The sequence below is a fragment of the Misgurnus anguillicaudatus genome, chromosome 11, assembly GCF_027580225.2.
Source record: "Misgurnus anguillicaudatus chromosome 11, ASM2758022v2, whole genome shotgun sequence".
Classification (NCBI taxonomy): domain Eukaryota; kingdom Metazoa; phylum Chordata; class Actinopteri; order Cypriniformes; family Cobitidae; genus Misgurnus; species Misgurnus anguillicaudatus.
Genome location: NC_073347.2, coordinates 30,869,421 through 30,896,443, shown reverse-complemented (window position 1 = coordinate 30,896,443; position 27,023 = coordinate 30,869,421). Strand labels below are relative to the sequence as shown.

Genomic DNA, 27,023 nt, shown 5'->3' with positions numbered 1-27,023 from the left:
ATTTTAAAAAAGCAGAGTGTCCCTTTAACATTTAAAATGTTTATATTTGACCCAACAATGGGTTAAAACAACCCAGCATTTTGAGTTGAAACAACCAAGCATAGGTTAAATTACAAGGCTCTGCCTTTTTTCTTTTGTTACTTAGCGCTGGGTTGGAAATAACCCAGTATTTTTTTAATGTGTACGTCAACAAATGACCCATTTGTGTTTTTTATTTTTCACAAGACAAAGTGACTTAAGTGAAACACACCTAAAACTTTTTTTTGTTAGCAACACTGTTTTTGCGCAACACTTCAAAGATAACACGTTTCATGAGTCTTTCTTTGGTGTGTAAGTTTCTAAACTCTTTCGACTACTGTAGTGCAAGGTTCAGGTATTGTGTTTCTAAAGCAATGCACACAAAGGGTAAATTCGCCATTTGTCTAATTTGAACCCAGTATACACTAAAAAGCAGTAATCTGTTGCAGTCATTATCTTCCTTGCATTTGTGTAATGAAGTCCGCCCGGCCGTCTCGCACAAAGAGATTCCTCCCATGACTGGCTGTAGATCATGGAGGAGGGGTGGAAAGGAAAACACACAGAAAAAGCAGAAGACCGGGGCTGTTGAGGGCACGGCCTCGGGCTCTGAAACCTCAGACCTGCTATTAGTTGCTCGTCTGTAGAGAGCAGTGTAATGCATACAGACAGGTGCCAAAGCTTCAGGCTCTTTATCGCTCTCTCTTTCCTGAGCTTTACTTTAATAGGTGTCTTTCTGAAAGCTTTGTGAGCTCTATTAACCAAAGTTTATGTCCCCTGTGTGCAGGTCACATTGGAAGAGACTGTAAACGACGACTTCCTCCTGCAGAATGACATCTGACATGAACCACAACGCTTGACGCCCGTCGTTCAGTGAGCTCAAAGTTTTTATCCTGCCTTCATCCTGGGGAGTTTAATATGGTTGGAAAAATAAGAACAAAGACTGTGTGCTTTTCGTGAAATCCTTTGTAATTAAATGAGTCGATAAATGCATGCACTTTCTGTGTAAATACTATTACAGTTTTGTATATGCCAAAATTTCTATGAATGCATTGAATTCTTGATATCTTTTCTCATATTTTATAAACCAATAAGCCACTTGAAATCGTGCATTACATTGATTATAAAAGGGGATTTGAGTAATGCAAAAGAAAACCCCCGATACCCCAAGCTGAAAGTCAGATCTTTATGAAATTGCAACCCTGCGGTGGTTTTCTTCTGTAAATACAGTCATTACTCGACCTAAATTTGAGATATTTTTGAATGCACAATTATTTATTGTCACACTAAACTCATTCGGGTTTGTAAATGCAAACAGCAGCCCGGCTGTGCCCGATATCACTGAAGTCAGTGAAGTTCAAATGAACACCGATCACCAGCAATAAATAAAAACGATCAGTTTGACATTTGTCTGTTTCTGTGGTCAGACTTGTGACTGTTTGTTTTAACGGTGTGTTTACATCTGTCCTCCTACAACACGTCTGCCAGTCGCTGGTTGAACTGTGGTTAACATGCGCGCACTTTATTCCCAGACTGTGTGTGTGTGAGGACACGTGAGGCTCTTAAATGTCACACACACGACATGAGATCTGCACGACGAGGTTGACATACAAATACTGACTTTTGCAAAAAACATTGGGTATCAATTTAGATATAAAGAGGTTTTTTAGTGAAGAATGCATTGGATGCATTAATAAACAATGCTGCTATTAATTATAAATTATTATTTATGGCTGATTACATAACAGATACTTGATTTATAATTTTTTTGTGCAGATATAATTACAAAATGTTTCAAGTTTATTTTGATTAATCTTATATTTAAAGCAGTCATCTCATTGCATATCTCTGCTTTAAATGCATACTCCAGTTTGGAGAAAATGCAGATTTGCAGAGATGTTGCATTCAGATCTTCCACTAATAACACTCTTGGGCGTTGTGAGCGTTAGATCAGACGGTTGAATCATGCATTTTGCATGTCAGAAAGCAGCGTGTTGGGTTATTGAAGGTCACAAGAATATTTGTGATGATAAATAGTGATTTCAGAGTGAGTCACGGTTGATTAAAATAAGTCAACTTGTGTAAGATTGAGTGGTTTTCATAGCATCTTTATGAATGATTCTTAACCCAATATAAAAATGTTGCTAAAATCTGTAGGTGTGCAAATAAAAAACAAATATAAATGTAAATCATTACTTTCATAATCATTCATTAATCTGTGTAGTGCTTAGGTTAATTTTTGCATTATGCATGCATGTTATTAAAATAAAACCAAGTTAACCAAGTAATGTTAAAACAAAAAGATTAAATGATTGTATAAGTTAAAATTAATTTATAACATTACATATTACAAATTTTGGGTTATTTCGGATGTTTTTCATTCTATCATAATATCTTGGTTTCATATAGCTAATGTTGACATTTTCTCAAATGTCAAAACATAAGATGCGTGATGTTATTGAATGATAAGAAACATGTTGGGCTGATAGTGAACAGATGTGCAGAGGGAGCTGATCGGGTAATCATAGGATAGGTCATTTAAGGTTAAAGGTTTGAACCTGTGCCAGGATTACGACCTACTAACTTGATTGGGGTCACATGATACTGTAGATATGTGTGACTGTTTACTCAGCATCAGTAAACAACACGCATTTAAAGAAAGTGTTTATTGTCATGTTTTGATCTTATTCACTTCCTAAATTTAAAAAGCAATTGTTGTTGAAAGATAAACTTTGTAATGAAAAATCTAATGTGTGATATAATTAGATATATTTAGTGTTTATCATTTTAAAGAGTTATATTTTTTTAGTGCACATGTGCTTTTATCCAATGCATTTTGGAGTTGAAGCTATACATTTTTCAGTCTTTTGCATTTGTAAACTAACAAAACAATTTTATAAAATGAGTCTTTAGATTGCAATCAGCTTTTTATAGACAGTATTTCACATGCTGTATTTGATGTAAATAAATAATTTCTAAGGTATAAAAAGATAGTTCTGTATGTTTTCTTTAAAAAAAACACACACAGTGGAAGTTTATATGAAGGGTGTAATTGTTTGAATCATATAAAGATATAAGTAAATGTATAATCATGTTAAACCTTAAAATTCAAATATCTTGGAGTCAGGCCTGCATCTACACTTCTCACATCTGTGTTACCTCTGTGTTCTGTTCAATTTCTTTTAATGTCAAGATCGAGTGAAGAACAGATTTTGCATTGAGAGACAGAAATCACACAGCTGTGACTTTATACCTAAAGGTCAAGTCTTTTCTAGACATCTCTTACTTTATCTTAATGTCATAAGCAAATAGATCACAAGCTCCAATTTCTGTTTTAATACATTATATGACTTATTGTAATCAGGGCTGGAAACGGGGGAACCCCGGGGGGACGGCGGCCGGGGAGTTAATTTCGAGGGGGGGTGTTGTTCCAACTCAGACTAGTTTTTGAAATGCATTATTTTACAATGCATCATCAAGCTTGCCACGTGACACTACACATTCACAGAGGCACAAAATCATTCACGATTTTTCCTCCTTTTTAAAATATACATTATATACATAATTTCACACTTTACACATATACACATCTTTAATTTGAGGACGATTTTATTGTTAAACGTTTGTGTAACTATACTCAAGAAACCATACTTAGGAGGAAACATAATTTTTTTAAACGTTATTTAAACCCATCTAATTTTAACTTTATTTTAAAGTAATCTAAAATCACCCCCCTCCCCCTCTCCAAACCCGAGTCCCCCAGTGAATGTCTGCTTTTTCCAGCCCTGAGTATAATACAGTAAAAGCAGACTGCTTTAATGATAAATTATCACAGTTTGTCAAAGGTGTTGTTGTGTTTTGGCTTTTAACAGCACGGATAACATTTACTGTGTTTACTAATTCAGAAATCACACATTTCGGCTGAATCTGTCACAGGTGTATAATCTGAAGTCTCTGCTCAATAACTTGCAACACGACATGAAACTTGAAATAAAATCAGGAAGTTGCTCTACTTTTAAAAGCATGGGTAGCGTCTCTGGCAGTGGAAAAATTACATATGAGAAAATAAAACCCCCTGAAATTACCGTCAATAGGTTATATTTAATATTTTAAACCTTTAATAAGTCTACTGTATAAAGCTGTTTACAGGTAGCTGAGATGTCAGTCAGTGAGAGCAGTTTACTGTGGTGTTTTTTATTAAAATATATGCATTGTTTTTGTATAATGATTCATTTGATTCAACATCAAAACTTAAAAAAATAGTCCACAAAACAAAGAATTAAATATTTAATGAAAAAATGATTGATAAAACTTTACTGGGGGGGGGGTAGTAAATGTATTAGTTAACATGAACTAACAATATTTGTGACTCTGAAGCCCTATGGGTAATTTGAGATTTATATATATCATCTGAAAGTTAAATAAATTAGCTTTCAATTGATGTATAGTTTATTAGGATATGACCATATTTGGCAGAGATACAACTATTTGAAAATCTGGAATCTGGGTGTTCAAAAAAATAAAAAAAAAGTCCGAATGAAGTCCTAAGCAACACATATTACTAATGATAAATGCATTTTTTATATATTTATGAAAGGAATTTAGAAACTATCTTCATGGAACATGATCTTTATTCTTTACTCTTTGCATACAAAAATATATAATTTTTGACCCATACAATGTATTGTTGGCTAGTGCTACAAATATAGACATGCGAATTATGAGTGATTTTTTGGTCCAGGTTCACATTAAGCATTATTAATCATTGTTAATGTTAGTTAATGCCAATACCATTGTTCATGTTAGTTCATTGTGTAACTGATGTTAACAAATAATTTTTTTTAACAAGAACGATTAATAAATGCTGTATAGAATTTATAGACTGAAGTATTGTCCATTGTTAGTTCATGTTACATAATAAATTAACTTATGTTAACTAATTTAATCTTATTGTAAAGATATTTTGGTCATATGAAGTCGGGTGTAAAGATATTTAGGTCATATGAAGTCGGGTGATACTAAAATTCATGTTTGAGAAGATGATTATTTTAATCACTTTATTAGGGCTGTCAAAAGATTAATCGCGATTAATCGTATACAAAATAAAAGTTTTTTGCATAATTTATGTGTGTGTAATATATATATATATATATATATATATATATATATATATATATATATATATATATATATATATATATATACATATATATATATATACATATATATATATATACATATACATATATATATATATACATATATATATATATATATATACATATATATATATATATATATATATATATATATATATATATATATATATATATATATATATATATATATATATATATATATATATACACACACACAATATATATATATATATACACACACACACACATACACACACACACACACACGTTAATGATTGTATTTAAGAAACATTTACATGTATATGTAAGCAATAAGGTACGAGAGGCTGTGCTGCATCGTGAATAAGCAACGGCCGAAGGGCGTTGTTAGACACGACGCGAAGCGGAGTGCCTGCAACCCCTTCAGCCGTTACTCATCACGACACAGCACTTGCCTCGAGTACCTTATTGCTTTTATAAAACGGTTACCACACAATATTAAAGTAAAAAATATATTAATGCAACTTTCATGAAGTTAAATCAATAAAAGCATTCCTTCCGCTAGAAAAAATAGTCCCTGAATGCAAACAACAACATGGAAGCTCAAATAAAAACAACAAACTGCTCTCAGACTTTGTCTCATTATATGTTTATGTGTTGCTAAGGGTGTTGCTAAGGGCGCAGTGATATTAAATAGAACCGTTGGGTGAAGCGGTCATAGCAGTGTTTTATTGTGAATAAAGCACACCTATTGACCAATCAGAATCAAGGATTGGAACTAACCGTTTTATAATTATATATATGTTGATATATTTTATATTATAAATAAAAATATACCTAAATAACATTTTTGGTAACACTTTACAATAAGGTTCATTAGTTAACATTACTTAACTACATTGGTTAACATGAATTAATAATGGACTGCACTTATACAGCATTTATATATCTTTGTTGATGTTATTTTCAACAATTACTAATACTTTATTAAAATCTTGTAAACGTTAGTTAATGCACTGTAAACATGAACAATCAATTAAAAGCTTTATTACTATCATCTAATATTAACAAAGATTAACAAATACTGTAACAAATGTATCGCTCATGGCTTGTTCATGTTAGTTAATACATTAACTAATGAACCTAATTGTAAAGTATTAGCACACACACACACACACACACACACACACACACACACACACACACACACACACACACAGTACACATACACATATTCAATGCAAACACAAACTTTTGTTTTGTATGTGATTGGTCGCGATTGGTCTTTTGACAGCCCTGCATTTTATATTTCACTCCAGTGATTGTTATACTGGGGGGAAGAGAAAACAGATTTTAAGCTCCTGTTCACTTTTGTCCTCCTGACCACAGCCACACCCTTATGTGACTCAGCTAAAAAATACAGGAAGTTGACAGATTATATGAGGCCGCTTGCTTACTGTTCCCTGTTCTGTCACACCGTAGTAAGTCCTTACGGAAACCCATTTGCTTTTGTTCTTATCACATTTGAACATCGTCCCATAAATGCATGTCAAACACAATCCTATACGATTATCATTATCTCACCCCTCTCCAGAGACATGAGGTGAAGTTCACCTGAGTCCTGGAGATATCACATCAGGACTGAAGAGAAGGGCGAGCGAGACGCATGACAGGGATTGATGGAGGTGTCGGAGCCAAACCTCGTGTGATACAGATATGATGAATATCTGTTTACAGGCCGGCAGGAGTCACATCACAAAGGTTTGTGGTGACTCATGGCAGTTTGAGACGGGGATGATCTTTTCGACTGGGGCTGTTAAGTCATGCATTGGCGCCTAAAGCAGTCAGACCATCAAACGGCCTGCATTTAAACCAACACGTCACATTTAACCACCAGGATCAGACTCTTAGAAAAATGCATTAATTTTACCCTAATACGTTTTTATAATTAAAAGTAACTTTTAACATTAGTTAATGCACAATGAACTAACATGAACCATTATATTGATGTTAACTAACATAAAGATGAATTAAAGCTGATATTGCTCAGCTCATGTTAGCTATGCATTTATTAATGTTAACAAATACAACCTTATTGTAAGGTGTTATCAACTATATAGTCACTATAGCAAAACCATGGTAAATTTGTGGTAACCATGACTTAACTAACTGTTTTAACCATGGTTAATATTTTAGAATGGCTCGAAGGAATAAGACCACTAAAAGTGACTTTCAAGACAAATTTTACGTATTATTTTTGTCTTGTGTTTAGTAAAAATATATAAAAAGATTAGCAAAATGACTCAGGAAGGTGGGTCTTTTCAGACCAAGAACATAAAGTTTGGGTGATTTTGTGCATAAGGGGAGCAGGAAAAATCTGCCAATGGGGTAAGCAAAAAATCTTGAAAAATTTTCTTAAGCACTTAAATAAAAAAAAAATCAAGAAAAATTTGCTACCCCATTGGCAGATTTTTTTTTGCTTGTTTTGTGCACAAAATCACTTAAATTTGACATTTTTGGTCTAAAAACTAGACTTATTTTCTTGGGTTGTTTTGCTGATCAAAACAAACAAACAAATTAACTGAAGAATTTTTTAAATATTTTTACTGAAAACAAGACAAAAATACTAAGTAAAATTTTTCTTGAAAGTCATTTTTTGCAGTGTAGCACAAATGTTTAAAAGGCAGAAAACCCTGAACCCATAACATCCCAAACTGGTATGATTTAGATTTATTAAGCTGAAATGTTTTCATAATTGCATGACATTGAGACTAATATGAAAGGAGGAAAATATGCAGTAACGTTTAAATCAAAGTCATGCAAATGAATGACAACAATTTAAGAAAGTTAATTTCAGACACTCCTGTATTACACCCTCCTTATGGAATTACATAAAGGAACAACATTTAAATGGTCTCAAAATGAAAATCATAAATCATGGAGAATTATTTACAATAGTTTAAAACTTTGTTTGTGCGTCACATTTGATGTTGTTTCACATGAAGACTGTGTGTTCGTCTTTCTACTTAATCCTTCACTAAAACCGTCTGTAACAGATTGTACCTGACAAACTGATATATATATATATATATATATATATATATATATATATATATATATTAGTATTTGTACCCAGCATACCGTGACAACTCGCCCCCAATTACTTCTGAGAGGTGCGGTCATTATCTCCAGACAACAGTCTGCCTATTGTTTGTTCATACGTAGTTATGACATTAAGAGAGAAGTTTGTCCGGACCCTGCTGCTGAACAAACTCCATGTGACGCGAGCGTAAGACTCCCCGCAGCAGATCCGCCCCGACATGTTGATCTCCAGCACCCTCTTCACCCTTCTTTGTCCAGCGCTTGTAAACAAAAGACACGAATCAGATGGTGAGATCAGACAAAGGAGCACATACTGATAATCAGGCATGTCTTTACATTTACTTTACATAGACGGATTAATCCAAAGTGACTTAAAGTGCAATCCCCAGAGGAAAATGTTACCCAAGTCTCAGATGTTTCTACTAAATTTGCTTATAAGAAATAGAAAAAGAACATTTGTTAACCCCTTAGTATTCCTGAAAAGGCTAAACAATGCCTAAAAAGGACACAAATTGTACCTCCTGTGTTGATTGTATCTTAAATCTTCATTCGAATTTCAGCTTTCCAAAGATATGGGACCTGTTTAGCTTTTTATTTAAGTTTTAAGTTTTCTCTCAAATAATGCAGTACACTGGAATTTAATAATGTAAATTGTATAAATAAAATAATCTGGATTTGTGTAAATGATGAAAAACTGTTGTATTGAGTCGATGTTAAAATCAGTAATATTGACTTTTGATTACAGACTTGGCAAATCTGAGCTCAGTTTGTGTCATTGTTGAGATCTCTTCTGAATATCTAATGGAGACATTTGTGAAATTTCTGGGTCTTCGATATAAAAGCTCATCTGTGATTTCCTTTTTTATAGGTCAAGCTGAAAGTCTTGGGAATTAAACCCATAAACTTTGCACTTTGACCCCTACATTGCAAAATATGATTTTCAAGAAAAAAAATTCTTAGTATTTTTGTCTTGTTTTCAGTAAAAATATCTAAAAATTCTTAAATTAAGATGCGTTTTCTTGATGAGCAACAAGCTACGTGATTAGCTTAAGCCAGGACTAGACCTTAGTTTAATTAGAAAGTACAACTAGTTTTAACAAACATGCCTTACACTGAAAAAAATGATTCATTGAATTTAATAATTCCTTTCAAGGTAAGTGGCTGCAATCAATCCATTTAAGCTACATTTAAACAAAAAAGATTATTAAAGTAAAATAAAATATAAAACTTTTGTTTAAATGTAGCTTAAATAAATTGATTGCAACCACTTACCTTAAAAAAATTAATTAAATTCAATGAATCATTTTTTTCAGTGTACTAAAAACATTACTCGTGTGCATTTTGAGGCAAAACTAAGGGCACTGATGTATTTTAAGATATGTCAGTGCAAGTTGTTTTAAGTTTGTACAGCTCTTACATTTATTTTACTCTAAAACTAGTCTAATCCTTGTCTGGGAAACCGACCCATAAAGTACTTAATTACATAGGCACTATGAATGTAATCGTTGATAACAAACATACAGACAAATATATGTAGAGTTAGTATTGCAAATGTACACCAATGGGGTAAGCAAATTTAGTGAATTTTCAAGATTTTTTTGCTTACCCATTGGCAGATTTCTTTGCTTGTTTTATGCACAAAATCACTTAAATTTGATAATTGCGAGTATCTGGCAAACGCGAGCATCTCTTTTATCATAAATCCTTTAGACGCGTCTGCAGCAGGCACTTATTTTGACAAGACACGTGATGCACACAGGATCTCTCGATGCGCAGAAAACATATTTTGAAAAAAAAGGAACCACACACATGACGGACTACATACATGTTGTGACGAACTTCACATTGAGTGCCCTCGAAAAAAGAAGTCACCGGCCGCCAATGCTTTTTAATATGTTTATTGTTTCTCCAAGTCACAAATTAAATGGAGAGGACATGGAGACATCTCAAATTTTTTGACATCTTTACCCCAGTAATCTCATGTGCCTCTTCAAGAGATTCAGAAGAGTTGTCAGTGGTTCTGTGATATATATGTGCTACAGTATATATGTTGCTATTATAGACTCTACCAGATATGCCATCTGTAGTCAAATGTCAGAAACCTATTTATAAAGTCACACGTCTTACATGCAGATTATCTGTGCTGTGATACAAGACTATACGCACTGTGTGTCAACAATTCACAGGCATTTTAGAGGAAGCACGTTAATGCTTCAAGTAAACAACAGTGAACTTCATTAAAGAGATAGTTCACCCAAAAATGAAAATTCTGTCATTTACTCGTCATGTTGGCACAATGATTTATACATTTCTTTATTCTGATGAACACAAAGGAAGATATTTTGAAGAATTCCTTTCCATAGTATTCTTTTTTCCTACTATGGAAGGAAATGGGGCTCATGATCAATTTGGTTACAAACATTCCTCAAAATATCTTTCTTTGTTTTCATCAGAATCAAGAAATGAATACAGGTTTGTAACAACATGAGAGTGAGTAAATGATGACAGAAGTTTCATTTTTGGGGGAACTGTCCCTTTACGTCTCATTTTACCTCACAGACAATAACAAAACATCTTTTGAAAATTTAATACGCATAGGAATGGTTTCCCAGATCGGGATTAGCTAAAGTCAGGACTAGACCTTAGTTTAATTAGGAAATATAACTCGTTAAAAACATTACTTGTGTGCATTTTGAAGCAAAACAAAGGGCACTGATGTATTTTAAGATATGTCAGTATAAGTTGTTTTCAGTTTGGACAGCTCTTACATTTATTTAGTCTAAAACTAATCCCTGTCTGGGAAACCGCCCCATACAGTACTTAGTTAAATAGCACTATGAAGGTAATCATTGATTACAAACATACAGACAATTATATGTAGAGTTAGTAGTGTTGTAGTTCTCGAAACTTTTAAAGGTCTTGGTCTCGTCTTGGAATCGACCGCATTTTTACTCGGTCTCGTCTCGGTCTGAGACAAAGAGGACTCGGAATTTTATTTCAAGACCGGTCAAGACCTCAACTGATGGCACATCACAAATGTATTTTTTATCATTAATTTTATGCAGTTTATTCAGATTTGGCATATGATGTTGGCATTGTTTAAGTTTCTCCCAATGACAATTTTATTACTAAAAACACCTGCATTGGTGTTAAGTGGATAGCAAGCCATGAAAGGACAGTTCAGAATAAATGGTTAAGTTGATTTCAGCTCTTTAGTGTTTGTTCACTTTTATTTGCTTATAGACAAAGATAAATTCCCACATATCTGCAATGCCTTTGATTATTTTATCAACTTCTCTGATGGCATACACACACACACACACACACACATTCTGGTGAACTTTCGTGGTGAACACGTAACTTCTGGTAAACTCCGCTAAGAATAAATAACAACAAAGTCCTTTTAAAGTAGTTCATTTATATAACAAGCAAAATAAACAACACACAGATTACCTAGGAAACCAAAACATTTGTTATTTTCGACATAGTATTTGTTCAAGAGTTCAGTTTAGCAACTAGTCAAACAGAAACTGGAAGTAAAGTTCTGACCAGACGCGTAATCACGTCACCACACGACGTGCGTCCAATGAAATCGTCTATAGTAATGCCACTTTGCAGCAATTCAAACCAAAAGCACTGTAGAAATAAATAAACTTGAACTAAATAAAAAAAAAATGAAAATGTGCCATAGTCAAAAATTATTTTCTAATGGCCCTTTCAACATCATCTGAATTTACAAGTGTCTGTCTGGTTAACAAGTGAATACACGTCGAACCAGAGAGAAAATTATAGTCCTTAACTTAATATCACTAAAATCTCACACTTAAAGGCGCTCTAAGCGAATCTGTGCGACGTCACTTTTTGTTGACGTTTGAACTGTTTTCAAACAAACGGAGCGTAGCTAACTCCTCCTCCTTCCTCTCCCTTCTGTGCTTTCATGAACGTGCCCAACCCCCACCCCCAAATCCTTCTTGTCGTTTATTAGCTGGAACCCTTTGTTATGTTTCGTGGTGGTAGGTTTGGCCACTGTGTTTTTATCGCAGTTTGTGGAGCCTGGGCTGTATACAGAGATCGCGTTTTTTACAGTTTAATCAGCGGTCAGGTAGCAAGCGGATAGTGAGGAGATGTTTGCTGGTATGTAACAAAAAATGTTTTATGGTCTAAAACGCGTGAATTCGCTTTTAAAGGGATAGTTCACCCAAAAATAAACATTATTTCATCATTTACTCACCCTCATGCGGGTAAAAACCTGTATCAGTGATGAACACAAAGGAAGGTATATGTAATGAAGCAGAAAAAACAGAAGCACCATTGACTTCCATAATATGAAAAAATAGTACTATGGAAGTCAATGGTGCCCAAAAATGGTTTGCTTACAAACATTCCTCAAAATATGTTCCTTTGTGTTCAGCAGAAAAAATAAATACAGGTTTGTAACGGCTCTCCTGATTTTGCCAAGTAGTTGGAACATTGTGTTGACCCTGGGACAACATTTCAATCAACCAATCAGATTTCAGAAATAAGTTTACAGTTTGTTTTAAGTTTAAGCTTACAACAAGGATTAGCTGTTTCTAGACCATTGTTTTTCACTTATCATGTCCCTCTGATTTTAGGGTTTGTTTATGGTTAGGGTTTGGATTTGAGGTAGGTTTAGGTTTTATTTAGAAAAATGTTGTCCTTGGGTCAACACGATATGTTGCCCTGGGGACATCAACCACTTGGCGGGATCAGTTCGAGCGGTTTGTAACAACATGACGGTGAGTAAATGAATTTTTTGGTGAACTATCCCTTTAATGCTCTATGACCAACAAGACAAAATGTCCTACATGGTGAAATCATGGTTTGATTGTAACATGCATGGTTAGCATGCGTTTTTTCATACAGCAATTCATGCATATTTTACAAGGTGTCTTTCATAATAATTTGTACTACCACATTTGTACATTCTTAAACTTTTTGCAGTCGTCACTGTGACATTGGGGTAAGGGCCGCGTTTCAATATTGTTCAATTTCTAGTAAAGTAGAGTACAATACATACACATTCCTATGATATCTGCTGAAATACACTACCTGTTTCATTATTAACTCTTTCTTACTTTTATGACTCATTTTTGGAGCTGATCAGCTGATAGTGGTGTAAAGTTTAATTGGAAGTTGCTGTTTCACTTTGTTGGCCTGCATCTGTTCACCTCTGTGGAGGAATCTGGGGAAGCCCGTGTCCCAGGTGAATACAGTAAGGTGGTTTGTGATGCAGGCTGTGTTGTTTTCTGATGGTGGTTTAGACAGACAGAACGAGATGTACAGACATGCGTGATGTTCCTGATTGGTTATGATGGGCATTGTGCTGTAGTCGTGTTGGTCTTATCAGATTCTGGTTCATTACTGGTTCATTACTTTCCTGAGAACCGCAGGGTCATAGGAACCGAGAGAAGACGACACCGTGTCAGATTAGCACCAGACGGGAACGCCTTCACTTGCAGTATTACTCAACAATAATATCAGTGATTTATTTCAGTAAGGTTGTAAGTCTGAACAACATACATTTTATTTTATTTAATTTACCGTGAATTAAAGCTGAAGAGGCGTCATGAGGAAAAAAAGGAATTCGATTTGATATGAAATATATTTCATTAAACTTAAATAAGCATTTTGTAATGCTTCTGTGATGCCCTATAATTATTTAAAGATGCTTTTTAATAAAGAGAAGTGAAAATGTGAGCGTGTTGAAACGTCGCGGCTCCTGTGAAATCAGACTGCTAACAGATAGTGATGACTCATGTTGTTGGTCGATTGGACAGGCCTGTGGCTTCATACCAGTCCTGCGTTATAACCAGACCAACAATACAGTACAGTAAATTACTGTAGGTTCGCAAAATCAAGTCACGAGTCTCCTCATTACATTAATAGGTGATGCTTTTAAACATCTTACAAACAAACTAGTTAGATATAAACTGAGTCCCTTGGTTTGATATCAATGACTTTAATGTAAATGTTAAATATTGTTGTGACATTTCACGGATGCTCTGTCTTCCTGTCTCTGAGCTGAAGTTTCACCTGCGCTTGCTTTATATACCTGCTGAAAATAACTCTGTCCAGAACGCCGGGCCACACCTCATGACTCACACCCGCGTGAGAGACAAACACACGCAACTTCACACTCAACCAACCTTTAAAAAGCCACTTCAAACACACTTCACATGATTTAATACTGTAATACGTAAAAGTTACATGTGCAGATAAACTACAGTAGGAGAACAGAAACAATAGGGCTATTGAGCAAGATTTTATTTTTTTAAATAGTGCATATTTTGTTCAGGGTCAGCATTGCTTTATTGGCTATTTAATGTTAACATTAAATGTTATGGGGGGAAATAAAAGTAAGGAATAAGTTGTACAGTCCTTTCATAATACACATCGTAAAAATAAACCGTGAAAGGATCGTATGAATACACTTTTAGGTTCAAAAAAGCGTTTATCTTTTAAAATCATTTGACTGAATGTTTCCTTAGGGAACCAATAATGGTTTTATAAGAGCGTATGGTGACTTCAATCAGTTTTTAAGCAGGCGAACTGTAAGACTGAGCCATAGATGATGAGGAAGAAACCACCTCATCGTTCCAGATTGCATTCACAGACTGTTAATGGTAAAGATGATGTTGTCATGTGAGTGGCGTATCTAAGCCTCCCTCGAGCGCACCGCTCATGTTTACACTTCCTGAGGGGGAATTTTTTAGGAGGGGTTGAGGCGAGCGAGTGAAAGGCCTGTAGGATGACTAACTCCCCCTTGGAAAGTACACAGAGCTCCTGAAGGGTGAGGGAGGCCGGAACGCAGGTGTGGCAGGAAGCCTGGGCTGGAAGTATCCGTTCCGGGGATGAGGAATGGGTTCGGATGGTGTTTACCAATGGAGGTTACAGCTGGAAATCTTTGGATGTTTTTCGCTCAAGAAAATCTGGGAATGGCACATGTGGATGCGTTTAGACGACTTCCTGAACTTTTAAGAGGTTTGATGGTTAGCGGTTGGTCAGCACATTCTATTAAAAACATTAGTCACCCGAAATTAAAAATTATGTCATACTTACCCTCAGGTCATTTCAAACCTGTTCAGGTACACTTTTATTTATTTTTTGCAGCATTTAAAATTATTACTCTCTTTTTGTAAAAAAATTAACAAAAAAATTTAAAAATGTATATTCTAAGTCTTCTAAAATGAATGCTTGTAATAAAAAACAGACTTAAGAAAATTAAAATAATCCTTTTTTCCATTATTACTTGACTGCACGTCACAATCGTTTGTGAGACATGTAACAACCAATGAGCAATTTCATGCAAATGTTAACCTTTCCATGGAAAAATAATGTTTTTGCCAAATGTTTTTAACCGTACTGATATCTCAGATGTCTGTTTAAGTTTTTTTTTATTTTTATTATTTAAGTGCAGGTCTCAGGATTGTTGATTGTCATATCCATAACATTGTTTTTCCCTCATAAATGCACACACAAAATGAAAATGAAAATAAATATTATTTGTTCTATGAAGAGCCGTCCCTTCTCCATTTGTTGGGTATTTTTGCTTTTGGTTTGAGCATTTTAATTTTTTTGACCTACTTAATTTAATTATGTACACCAGTTGAACATGATTGAATCAAGTTTTCTTAGAATAAAATGAATATTAATTCATTTTAATTTCAATCTTAATTCAATCATGTGCAACCGTTGTCTACACGTTTTTTTCAGTATAGTCTGAGTTATATTTCCAATTATATTATAATTTTTTAAATAAAAAAAGTCACATCAATAAGGCTGGAATCACTCCAAAAGTTTTAACCACCATTTACAAACATTTAAAAACCTTAGACTTATATTGTTTCCGTGTTGTGGTCACGGAGTATTTTGCTCATTTGTCCGTGTCGTTGTCGCTGATCTCCGCATTTTTCCGTGTCCATGCCGCTGACTTTCTTTTCCGTGTCAGTTTCACGTATTGGTTGCTCAATTATTTTTCCTATTTTCTTACAATTTTCGCTTGGGTTTGGGGTTAGAATGACTTTCTGTAACATAAAATGGCATCCTAACCCAAACCCAACTCTAACCCTAACGTCAGGCGACAATTGTTTAAAAATCTAGATAAAAATAGTATAAACCAATACACTCTTAAAAAACAAACGGTGCTATATAGCACCAAAAGTGTTGATTTGAATCGTAACCATAAAAGAACCGTTTTTAGTGCCATATAGCACCGGTGAAGCACCTGTGAAGCACCTGTGTAGAACCATATAGGTGCCATATAGCACCACTATAGCACCACATTTGGTTCTACATAGCACTATATGGTTCTACACAGGTGCTTCACTGGTGCTTCACCGGTGCTATATGGCACTAAAAACGGTTCTTCTATGATTACGAGCAAAGAACCACTTTTGGTGCTATATAGCACCGTTTGTTTTTAGAGTGTAGTTAAAGTGACATCCAAAGCCCAAATCTAACCCCAAACTCACTCGAAAATGGTTTAAAAATAGGAAAAACAATTTAGTAACCAATACGTAAAATTGACACAGAAAAGAAAGTCCGTGGTACGGACACGGAAAATGCGTAGATACGTGACAATGACACGGATAAATGAGCAAAATATTCCGTGACTATACCACGATCTTTGTGAGATCATGTTGCATATAGTAATTTATTCGTGTTCAGGACACCATTTTCCGCTTTTTGGTACCATTGAGCACACATGTCTTTTTCGTGTCACTCAGCACGAATTTCTATAAATAGTTTTTCTTGTCCGTGGCACGACTTTCTTTTCCATGTCATTTTATGTATTGTTTTCTCATTGTTTTTTCCTACTTTTAAATCATTATCGCTTGGCGTTGGGGTTAGATTTGGTGTTTGGGTTAGGTTGTAATTTTATGTATTGGTTTCAACATGTTTTTCTTCCGATTTCAAAACCATTTTCGCTTGGGGTTGGGGTTAGAGTTGGGGTTAGGATGTCTGAAATGTAACAGAAAGTCATTCTGACATTTGAATCAATTTTCTAGTTAAAGGGGACATTTCACAAGACTTTTTAAGATGTCAAATAAATCTTTGGTGTCCCCAGAGTACCTATGTGAAGTTTTAGCTCAAAATACCATACAGATCATTTATTATAGCATGTTAAAATTGCCACTTTGTAGGTGTGAGCAAAAATGTGCCATTTTGGGTGTGTCCTTTAAAATGCAAATGAGCTGATCTCTGCACTAAATGGCAGTGCTGTGGTTGGATAGTGCAGATTAAGGGGCGGTATTATCCCCTTCTGACATCACAAGGGGAGCCAAATTTCAATTACCTATTTTTTCACATGCTTGCAGTCAGAGAATGATTTACCAAAACTAAGTTACTGGGTTGTTCTTTTTCACATTAGCACTGGGGACCAGTCAGATAATTACGGACAATATGTCCCCTTTTAACTAAACAAATTCCATTTTCAAACAACTTCAGATGAGTCCGAATATATCACACTGTTACTTAATCTTGTTGATGTGGCCCATCAAAGAAAATCATATGAGTTTGAAATGACACAAGGGAAATTAAGACTGAATTTAAAGTTGAGAACACTTCTTTATTCCTCGAATTTTATGAGTCGATTTTCAAGCAGATGCATCTGCAGGTGGTATCTCCCAAAGCAGGCAGATTTACTGCCGCCACATGGGAAATGGAGGTTTTTCGAACGGGGCCGACCAATAATGCTGGCGATCAAAGCTGTGTGTTTATTCTTCTGAAGGAATTGGGTGAAACACTTTTTCCATGACTCTGATGGCCAGCTCATGTGGTCGTCCTCCATAGAGAGCAGCTCAGACTAAAACTCAAACCCAACTGCCCCTTCCTGGAAACAGCTGCGAGGAGAGAGAAAGACAAAGAGAAAAGAAGGAAGGCAATAAAGTTTAGGGCTGGATGCATTTAGTTGGTTTTGGTCTAGATTACCAGCAGCGCAAAGTTTCTCTTCCTAATAACACTTTACCATGAGAAGTCCCCTGACGGATGGAGTCCGGCATACTACAGTAAACTCAACCACATTGCTTTTTAGACCCAGTTGAGTCACATTCTGTATTCACACACTGATGAATCTGTACTCTGTGTTTTATTTGTTTCGACACAAGGAAGTAAAACTGCAGAATATAATAATAATAATGTGCTTCTGTTTGTCTTTTGAACAACAGATACATTGGACTATTATGTTTATTCTATTATATAATCCCAGCTATGCAGACACGTGCCCAGGCTTTGTTTTGTGTGCGAGGACAGAGAAATCGGCAAAGCATTTTTTTATGTTATATCAACACAGTATTGACATTTAAGAATGTTTCAATGGCATTGCATTAAATATTCAAATATTGCAATCAGGGTTTTTTTTCAAACTAATGATGCCAAAGCTTTTCTCAGAAGTAACTTAAATGACTTGGTGTGGATGTGAATTCTGTGGATGTCAGTTCCCATCATGTTCACACAGGTGTCCAAACAGAGAGGTAGTTTGGGTTTGTTCCAGTAAGCAACCACAAAGATTCCCGGTACTTTTTGCTGTCATTTTGAGTTATATCTATTGTTGATTTGATGTTGTATCTTGTGAAATGTTTATTGTTGCATCTGGGACACCTGAAGTTCATTGACCTGTATAACAGCAGCTCCATCTCAAAAATGACGATTTAAAGTCGTAACCAAGAGTTCATGTAAGTGCTTCATCAAAACGTCAACTTTTATATTTCCAACAATTTTATGGGAATTTGTACATATTTTATGACGTGGGTTCAGGGGCAGGGAATCATTATTGTTTATGTTTTTCTAAAAATCTTATGTTTTTGCATGATTCACTTTGTACGAATTAGCCAACTGTTTGATATTACTACACTTTAACTTGTGCATGGGTGTGTTACTTCTGTTCTAGTTTTACTGTTTATTGTAACAAAAATTTCTGTAAAAATGACAGCATTGCTGACAGCTGCCGGTAACTTACTGCATATTTGAGGGTGTGTTACTTGCTGGTAACGGTTTGTTCAAAAGTAAATAAACATTAAACATTAACAAGTCTTTATCTTTGCAGAATAAAACTAAAATAGGAGCCTCATGCAAAGCATTCTGGGATTTAAAATCTGATGCAAAAAACTGAGAAAATTTGTTGAGGATTTCTTGTTCCCAGAATGCTTTGCATGAGGCTGTTATTTTATGGTTTGGTTCTGTAGAGGTGGAGATTTGTTGATGTTTAATGTTCGTTTAACATTGAACGGATTGTTGTCAGTAAGTGGCATACATTTAAATCTACAGTAACTTACTGGCAAACAGTTGCATAACTACAGCAAAATGTTTACAGTGTAAGCCAAGAAACGTTTTTATAATCCACATTACCACATATGACATGATGATAGAGCTTTTTCAGTATATGCATAACTAACAGTTAGTTATAATAAATCATAGTTTCTGTTTGATCGTATTATTACGGTAGTTATTTTGCATGACTCACTGATTTCACAATAAAAAAGATGAGTCAAAAGCAGGTGTCAGTACCTGTTAAGTTAATCTATATGCCTAACTTTTGATCAAACACACACAACCTCAACCATCAGTCCATCACCAACCTCATAAAGCTAAGCTTGTGAAACAAGCACAACAGCATATTTCTTCTTCTTTTTCATTGTCACACTTTCCTTGTCTGCGCAATTACTTTACGTGCCTATAATTTTACGACATTTCTATCTGATTTATGCCAGAACTGCTCACATGTGTTTTGGTGTCATCTGAGGGAAGATATTTTGACAGGTCACATCAGTTCTTCTCAAACCTGCCATTCAGGTTACTGCAATAAAGCCTCGATGACATGATGGGTTCGTGTGGAGGACTTTTATATTTAGAAGGTTGGGTATGACAGTAAAGTATAATATTATCTGTGAACTCATTCTACATCATTTATCATAAAGCAGAAAACAGATACAAAACACAAAAATCACGATAAACACACATGATGTATGACATGTGTAAATGGAATGTGCTTATACACAACAATTAATTCCCGTGTCATTATTTAGAGTTGTTTTGTTTGCTTGTTTGACGTAAGCAGGCATTATGAAAATCTTGTTATTGTAACGTTTATGGGTCAGTCCTGTATTGCGGGATTTTCCTGTATTTTTGTGTTCCTGTCATACTGTATGTTTTAGTTGAAAGGGCAGCTGAATTGGAAATTTATTTCAAAACATACCAGGTGTATCATGTTCTTTGAGTAAAAATTCATCTTTTTTGGAAACTGTTTTATTTGGTATTTAATTACACTTTAAAAAAATAGTTGAATTATGCAGCTGGTTGCCAGTAACTTACTGTAGAAGATAAAGACTGAAAATGTTTCATGTTCGTTTAACTTTGAACAAACTGTTGACGGTAAATAACATAAATGTAAAATCTACAGTAAGTTACTGGCAGTTAGTTGCCAGTAATAATTCCCAGTAATACTGTAATTTCTACAGAAATTGTGTATATTTATATCCTTAACTAATAAATGTATATCCTTAGCTAAAAAAAATTCATGACTTCTTCATGACAGAAATGAATGTTTTGTGGTACTAGTTAGTTTGTCCCAGTCTAAAATGTGAATAGATAGACGGAAAAATGTGACCATGGACCAGAAAACTAATCATAAGGGTCAATTTTTTGAAATTGAGATTTATACATTATCTGAAAGTTGCTTTCCATTGATGTATGGATCGTTAGGATAGGACAATATTTGGCCGAGATAAAACTATTTGAAAGTTTGCAATCCGAGGGAGCAAAAAATGTAAGAAAATCGCCTTTAAAGTTGTTCAAATAAAGTACTTTGCAACTGCATACACTCACAAAAATAAAGTTTTGATATATTTACATTGGGAATATCTTCATGGAGCATGATCTTTACAGGGACACTCCAGGTTTTTTGAAAATAGGCCCATTTTCCAGCTTCTCTAGAGTTAAACATTTAATTTTTACCGTTTTGGAATCCATTCAGCTGATCTCTGGGTCTGGCGCTAGCACGTTTAGCATAGCTTAGCACAATCAATTGAATCTGATTAGACCATTAGCATCACGGTAAGTGCCCGAAAATAGTCCCTTGCTATTGAAAGTAACATATTTAACTTTCCGTCAGTCTGAGTACACAATGTAACTACAGAAGAGTTAAGTTTTAAATAGGAAAAATATCGAAACTCTTTGGTTATTTTTTTAGCGTGATGCTAATGGTCTAATCAGATGCAATAGATTGTGCTAAGCTATGCTAAAAGTGTTAGCGCCGGACCCGGAGATCAGCTGAGTGGATTCCAAAACGGTAAGAATCAAATGTTTAACTCTAGGGGAGCTAAAAAATGAGCATATTTTCAAAAAAAGTGGAGTTTCCCTTTAATATCCAAATTTTTGGCATAAAAGAAAAATCTATACTTTTGACTTATGCAATATAAAGTTGGCTATTTCTACAAATATACCCATGCGACTTAAGAGCCCAGGGTTACAAATCTAAACATCTAATTTTAAAATAAGCTAATAGTCATTCCCTCGCTTAAGCCTTTCATTTCCACCCTGTTATGCTTCATCTTACTTTTCAGTCATCATTAAAGTTGAAGAAGATGTATAACATTTTTCTAAAAATCTCATTAAATATTTATTATTTTTTATTGCATCACAGTCATATTCAGTTTTTTATTTACTATTGCTGAAATGACTGCATTACAGAAATGAGTGCTACCATCGCAGTTATTGCTCTCTTTGAAGTTTGTTTGGTTCATCTTCATGCCGTACAATAACAAAGCGCCATCAAATGAAACGTCAGCCTGCATGTCAGCAGTTAAACCTCCGCTGTCTGCTGCAAATCTGCTGCAACTCCACAGCACGGCCTTGATGGTCGAGGTGATTTACAGCTGGCAACAAGTCAATAGAAACTCTTTATTATGAGCTCATAATCTCTTACTGTTTACCAGCACAGTAAGCTCTTATTATTTACCACCTGAACAATAGTGTTGAATAACACAGCACGTACAGTATTAGAGTATTAACTGGAGAAGATGGATGTATCTTAAAGAATAGACTATTTTAAGGTGATATTTTTTAATCAAACACATACGCAACTGCACAGACACACACAATATTATTCTTAGGAACGCCAGCTGGGACTAAACCTGCATCTCACAACTGTGTTTTTCACATTAGAAACCTGATAGATGCTGGACTGGTTGGAGGTTCTGACAATGTCAAAACCGTTGCCTAAAATTAACTGGCGTACTGTTTGGCTTGCGGTTAAAGGGACAGGTCACCAAAAAAACTGTATTCTTCCAATGAATTATTCACCTCAAATGAAATTTCTGGCACCGTTGATTTACCTAGATTTAAACCTTTCTTTCTTTTGTGTTTGTTAACCTCTGGAAAGGAGAGTAAAATACTATAAAATGATCATAATGCGTCCAGGTCTTGTGAAGGCATTAGATATATCTGTGTGAAGAATAGGCCTGAGTTATGTCTTATTCACTGTGCATCTCTTAAATCACGTCTGCACACTTTCAGTCTAACATCTCTATTTGTGTTTCGCAGATTTGGAAGAACCTAAGGAGGAGTAAGTGATTTTTGTGATATTTTCTTTTTTTTTTGAATGATTATTTTTTAATTGATGTTGCATTCTTCTGAATCTGTATGCAGTCAAATATTAACATATAAAAGTCTTTCATGACCAGATTTAACCCTGCATTCCCATAAGGACAATATCCCTTTATTTATCTTTCAAAAACAATTAGTTCCAGCCCTTAATTCTGATTGGTCTATAGCTGTGGTTTATTTATGATAAAACACATCTATGATCGCTGCACTTAATGACTTAATAACATTCTGTTATGCTTCATACACACCAAACGCAAAGCATCAACATTCCTTGCTCTGGATTACTTGCGGGATTTAATTCCGCGTCATGCTAATTTTCCACTTTGGAGTTGAAGACATGTATACGCACCACCCAATTCGCGTCATTCGCATCGCCCCATGCGAATTTGCATTAACTTTTTATGTAATCTACTAGCGTAAACCCTTCTTTAACTGGGATAGATGTACTAAATGAGAGTAAATTTGATTAAAAAAATAAAGCGATTTGTCATACACCCTTAGAAAAAGGGTACAAAAGTTGTCACTGGGACAATACCTTTAAAAAATACTGTATAGATAGATAGCAGTGGCGGCCAGTGGCTTCTTTTTTCGAGGGCGCTCAATGCGAAGTTCGTCACAACATGTATGTAGCCCGTCATGTGTGTGGTTTGTCATTTCAAAATATGTGTTCTGCACTTCAATTGATCCTATGTGCATCACGTGTCTTGTCAAGGTAGGTGCCTGCTGCGGACGCGTCTAGAGGGTTTATGATAAAAGAGACGCTTGCGTTTGCCAGATACTCGCATAATCTCGTGCGTAATCAGTGTTTACTGTTAACAATGCAAAAAAAATTTTTCAAGAAAAAAATGTCTTAGTATTTTTGTCTTGTTTTTAGTAAAAATATCTAAAATTCTTAAGTTAAGATGATTTTTCTTGATGAGCAAAATGACCAAAAAAATAAGTCTAGTTTCTAGACCAAAAATATAAAATTTAAGTGATTTTGTGCATAAAACAAGCAAAAAAAAAATCTGCCAATGGGGTAAGAAAATTTTCTTGAATTTTTCTTGAATTTAGTGTTTAAGTAAAATGTTCAATTTTTTTTTTGTTTACCCCATTGGCAGATCTCCTCGCCTGCCTCATGCACAAAATCACCCAAATGTGATATTTTTGGTCTAAAAACTAGACTTATTTTTTTGGGTCGTCTTGGCTAAGAATTTTTTTCTTGAAAAACATTTTTTGCAGTAAAGGGAGTGTCTTGCATGTGTTTTGTGAACGTGAGCGTCTCTTTTGTCAGAGACAGTTTGGACGCGTGTGCAGCAGGCATTTGTTTTGGCAAAATACGTGATGCACATGGTTCACATGATGCAACAAACACATATTTTGAAAACAAAAGCAACACACATGACACTCCCAACACATACTTTGAATTAGCGCCCCTCGGATGAGCATCACGAGCCGCCACTGATCCAGATCCAGATTTCACTCTCTTTCTGAAACGCACTAACTTTGTACAAAACTCATTGATTTGAAAAGAGCTGTGTCCCTGATTGGCCAGCTAATCTGTATGTTGTGATTGGCCTAAATACTTCTCACATCAGCCAGAAATGTGACGCCCCTTACCATGTTTGAAAGATTCGCTGACAATGCAATGCTAACAGGAGTTAACTTACAGACTATGAGTCTGAAGCGGGAAGTAAATTATTGCCTACAATACCCGTGTTTGTTGTAGTCCAAGAAAAGAGATTTACGTTGGAGATGATAACTACCACCATTTTTACTATGGGGTTTGTACCTTTTGCATATCGTTAACATGTACTAATACACACCTACACACCAAAGGAAATGTAAAAACATGAATTGGCCCATAGGTGCCCTTTAAAAAACAAAAATATAAAAAAATTCCACAATAAAGTCACAAACTCTGATTCAGCAGCCTAACTGTTTCCTATTGCGATGCGTCTCTCCAGTCTGACGCAACCTTTGAGTTAAAGTGACCTAAAAATGGAAACTCTGTCTTACCATCAGGCCATTTAAATCTATATGATGTGTTTGCTTCCAGAGAAAACAAAGGAGTCAGAGTGAAACAAAATGGCGAGGAAGACACCAATATTCTGTCTAACATCTACAGATTAAAACATGTTCAGGGTGAGTAAATACTGAGGCTGGATAGCAAGCCTTGTGAATAATAAATGACACAGTAGATGCCACAAAGACCGCAAGTAAATCAAGTGGTGTACCATTTGGGACAAAAGCATAGTTTATTACATATTGTCTATTTATGTTGGGAAGCCTCAATCACAAGACAATTTCATCTGCATAGCTGAATTTAAAACATTACATATGGTGGGATTGTGTCATGTCATGGAGATTTCTCGCTTTCGGCGAGGGCAGTAAATGTCTTGCTTTTTATTTATTATAGGGTAGCTTAAAATCTGAGATCATATTCTAAACCTTGTTTGTTTAAAACCTGGTGATTCATGAACATCTGCAACATGCCTTTAGTTCCTCTGGTGACTTTCTGCCATCTTCTTTCATCACAGTGAGCTTCACAAAGACCAGATAGTGAAGAAATGGCATCGCTCAGGTGAACCGCATGACCGCACGCTGTACCGGAGCCAAAGCTTTCTCCCAGGTGAGCCGATAAGCACGTTGAGGTGTTTGCTCGATGGAAATTCTCAGTGTGAATGAACTCAATAGAGGAAGACATTTGTCTGGGGTCTTAACCACAATATCCTGAGCTACAGCCTCTCTTTTGCACAGGGTTTGGTTGTGTACAGTCGAACACCTGCATGCGCACCCGTACTGCTGATGGCTGTTAATTTCCTGAAAGATGTGGCTTTGCGCTGAAGGGAAACCAGCGATGTACAACACAGTTTACACTGGAGCCCAGCTGCCTGTTTGGAAACCACACACGCAATGAGGATGAATTGTGTTTAAACATAGGACAAATACCGTTTGCTTTGAGCTATGCCACACTTGACCCCCCTAGAAGTCTTTAAACCATCATGATGAATTCTAGCACATTCAAATGAAATGGAGCATCTGACGTATTGTGAGTTTAAGGGGAATTTTGTTGTTATCTTCACAAGTACTTCCTCATACCAACGGCATTAACAAAAACAATACAAGAAAATGATTTTGACTTTTTGAATAGATAAAAAACAAGCCTGTGTGTCTTAACCTCACATCCACCAGACGGGAGAATGAGATTACGTATGTCATTATTAATAATTGTATGCACTTGGACAGTAACCATTGCATTACAGTAAATAAATGTTTCTTCAGCAGCCATTCAGTACGAGATCAAAAAATCAGTGTTAATGTAAGTACGATAAGGAAAGATTTGCAAATACAACAGAGATATTAAACATATTACACATATTAAGTGATATTGAAGATTTTCCCAATTAACAATTCATGTCACAGCATGGTTAACTGAGTCATGCAATCACATGCACACAAGCTGAATGACTAAATGTAAAAAGATATGGAATTATGCCACAGTTTACGGCAGGTTGTGGAAGGTACCGTACTTTCCATCTACTGATGAACACTGATAGGTTGATCATTTGGAGGAAGAGAGAGTTTCCAGTTCTCATGCAAAATAAATGAATTCTTTGTATTGTCTCGGGCATTAATTCTCACCAAGAGGTTTATAGCATATGATACCTGCCTTTACACTTGGTGTAATCCAACATATATTTATTGCTTTTAAAATAAGATGAGGCTTAAAGGTAAACATCTTCTCATGATACATTGCAATAATGGTTATTTTCATTGTAATGAATGTGTAAAGTACCTAAACTTTTATTAACTGCAAGTTTCCTTTCTGTATATTTAACAAGACAATATTTGTACTTGGTAAATTGCTTCACATTTGATCGATTCTTTGTGTCTTTACATTACTTTTTGCTCTTATTTGTTAGGTACATGTGAATGCTTCATGCATTATATGAAGAACAGTTTTATGCACAATATTTGATGCATTTTCTCTGTAATTTATTGCTCACATATCTTTGGTATTTATTTTATGATTTATAGGATCTGTTGTTATTGTTCTAACTGATGTGTTAATGGTTTACTTTCAGCCAATCAATAAAGTTCAATCTAATCTTAATCTTCATCAAATCTATTCATTTCAGTCAAATATGTTAATGATTTATTATG

General features: G+C 35.1%; 1 long non-coding RNA gene across 3 annotated transcripts in view; it reads left to right on the top strand.

Moving 5' to 3' along the window:
• LOC129416126 (uncharacterized) overlaps positions 1-26,913 on the top strand; it is a 64,109-nt gene extending 37,196 nt beyond the window's left edge. For 2 of the 3 annotated variants that reach the window (XR_012372214.1, XR_012372213.1), the window contains 5 exons: positions 803-888; positions 22,815-22,836; positions 24,916-25,001; positions 25,397-25,488; positions 25,617-26,913. This is a non-coding gene — a long non-coding RNA (uncharacterized lncRNA). Of the gene's footprint in view, positions 1-802; positions 1,420-22,814; positions 22,837-24,915; positions 25,002-25,396; positions 25,489-25,616 lie in introns of those variants that run through there. The other variant, XR_008635436.2, reaches the window with a different exon arrangement.
• The last annotated feature ends 110 nt before the right edge of the window (positions 26,914-27,023 follow it).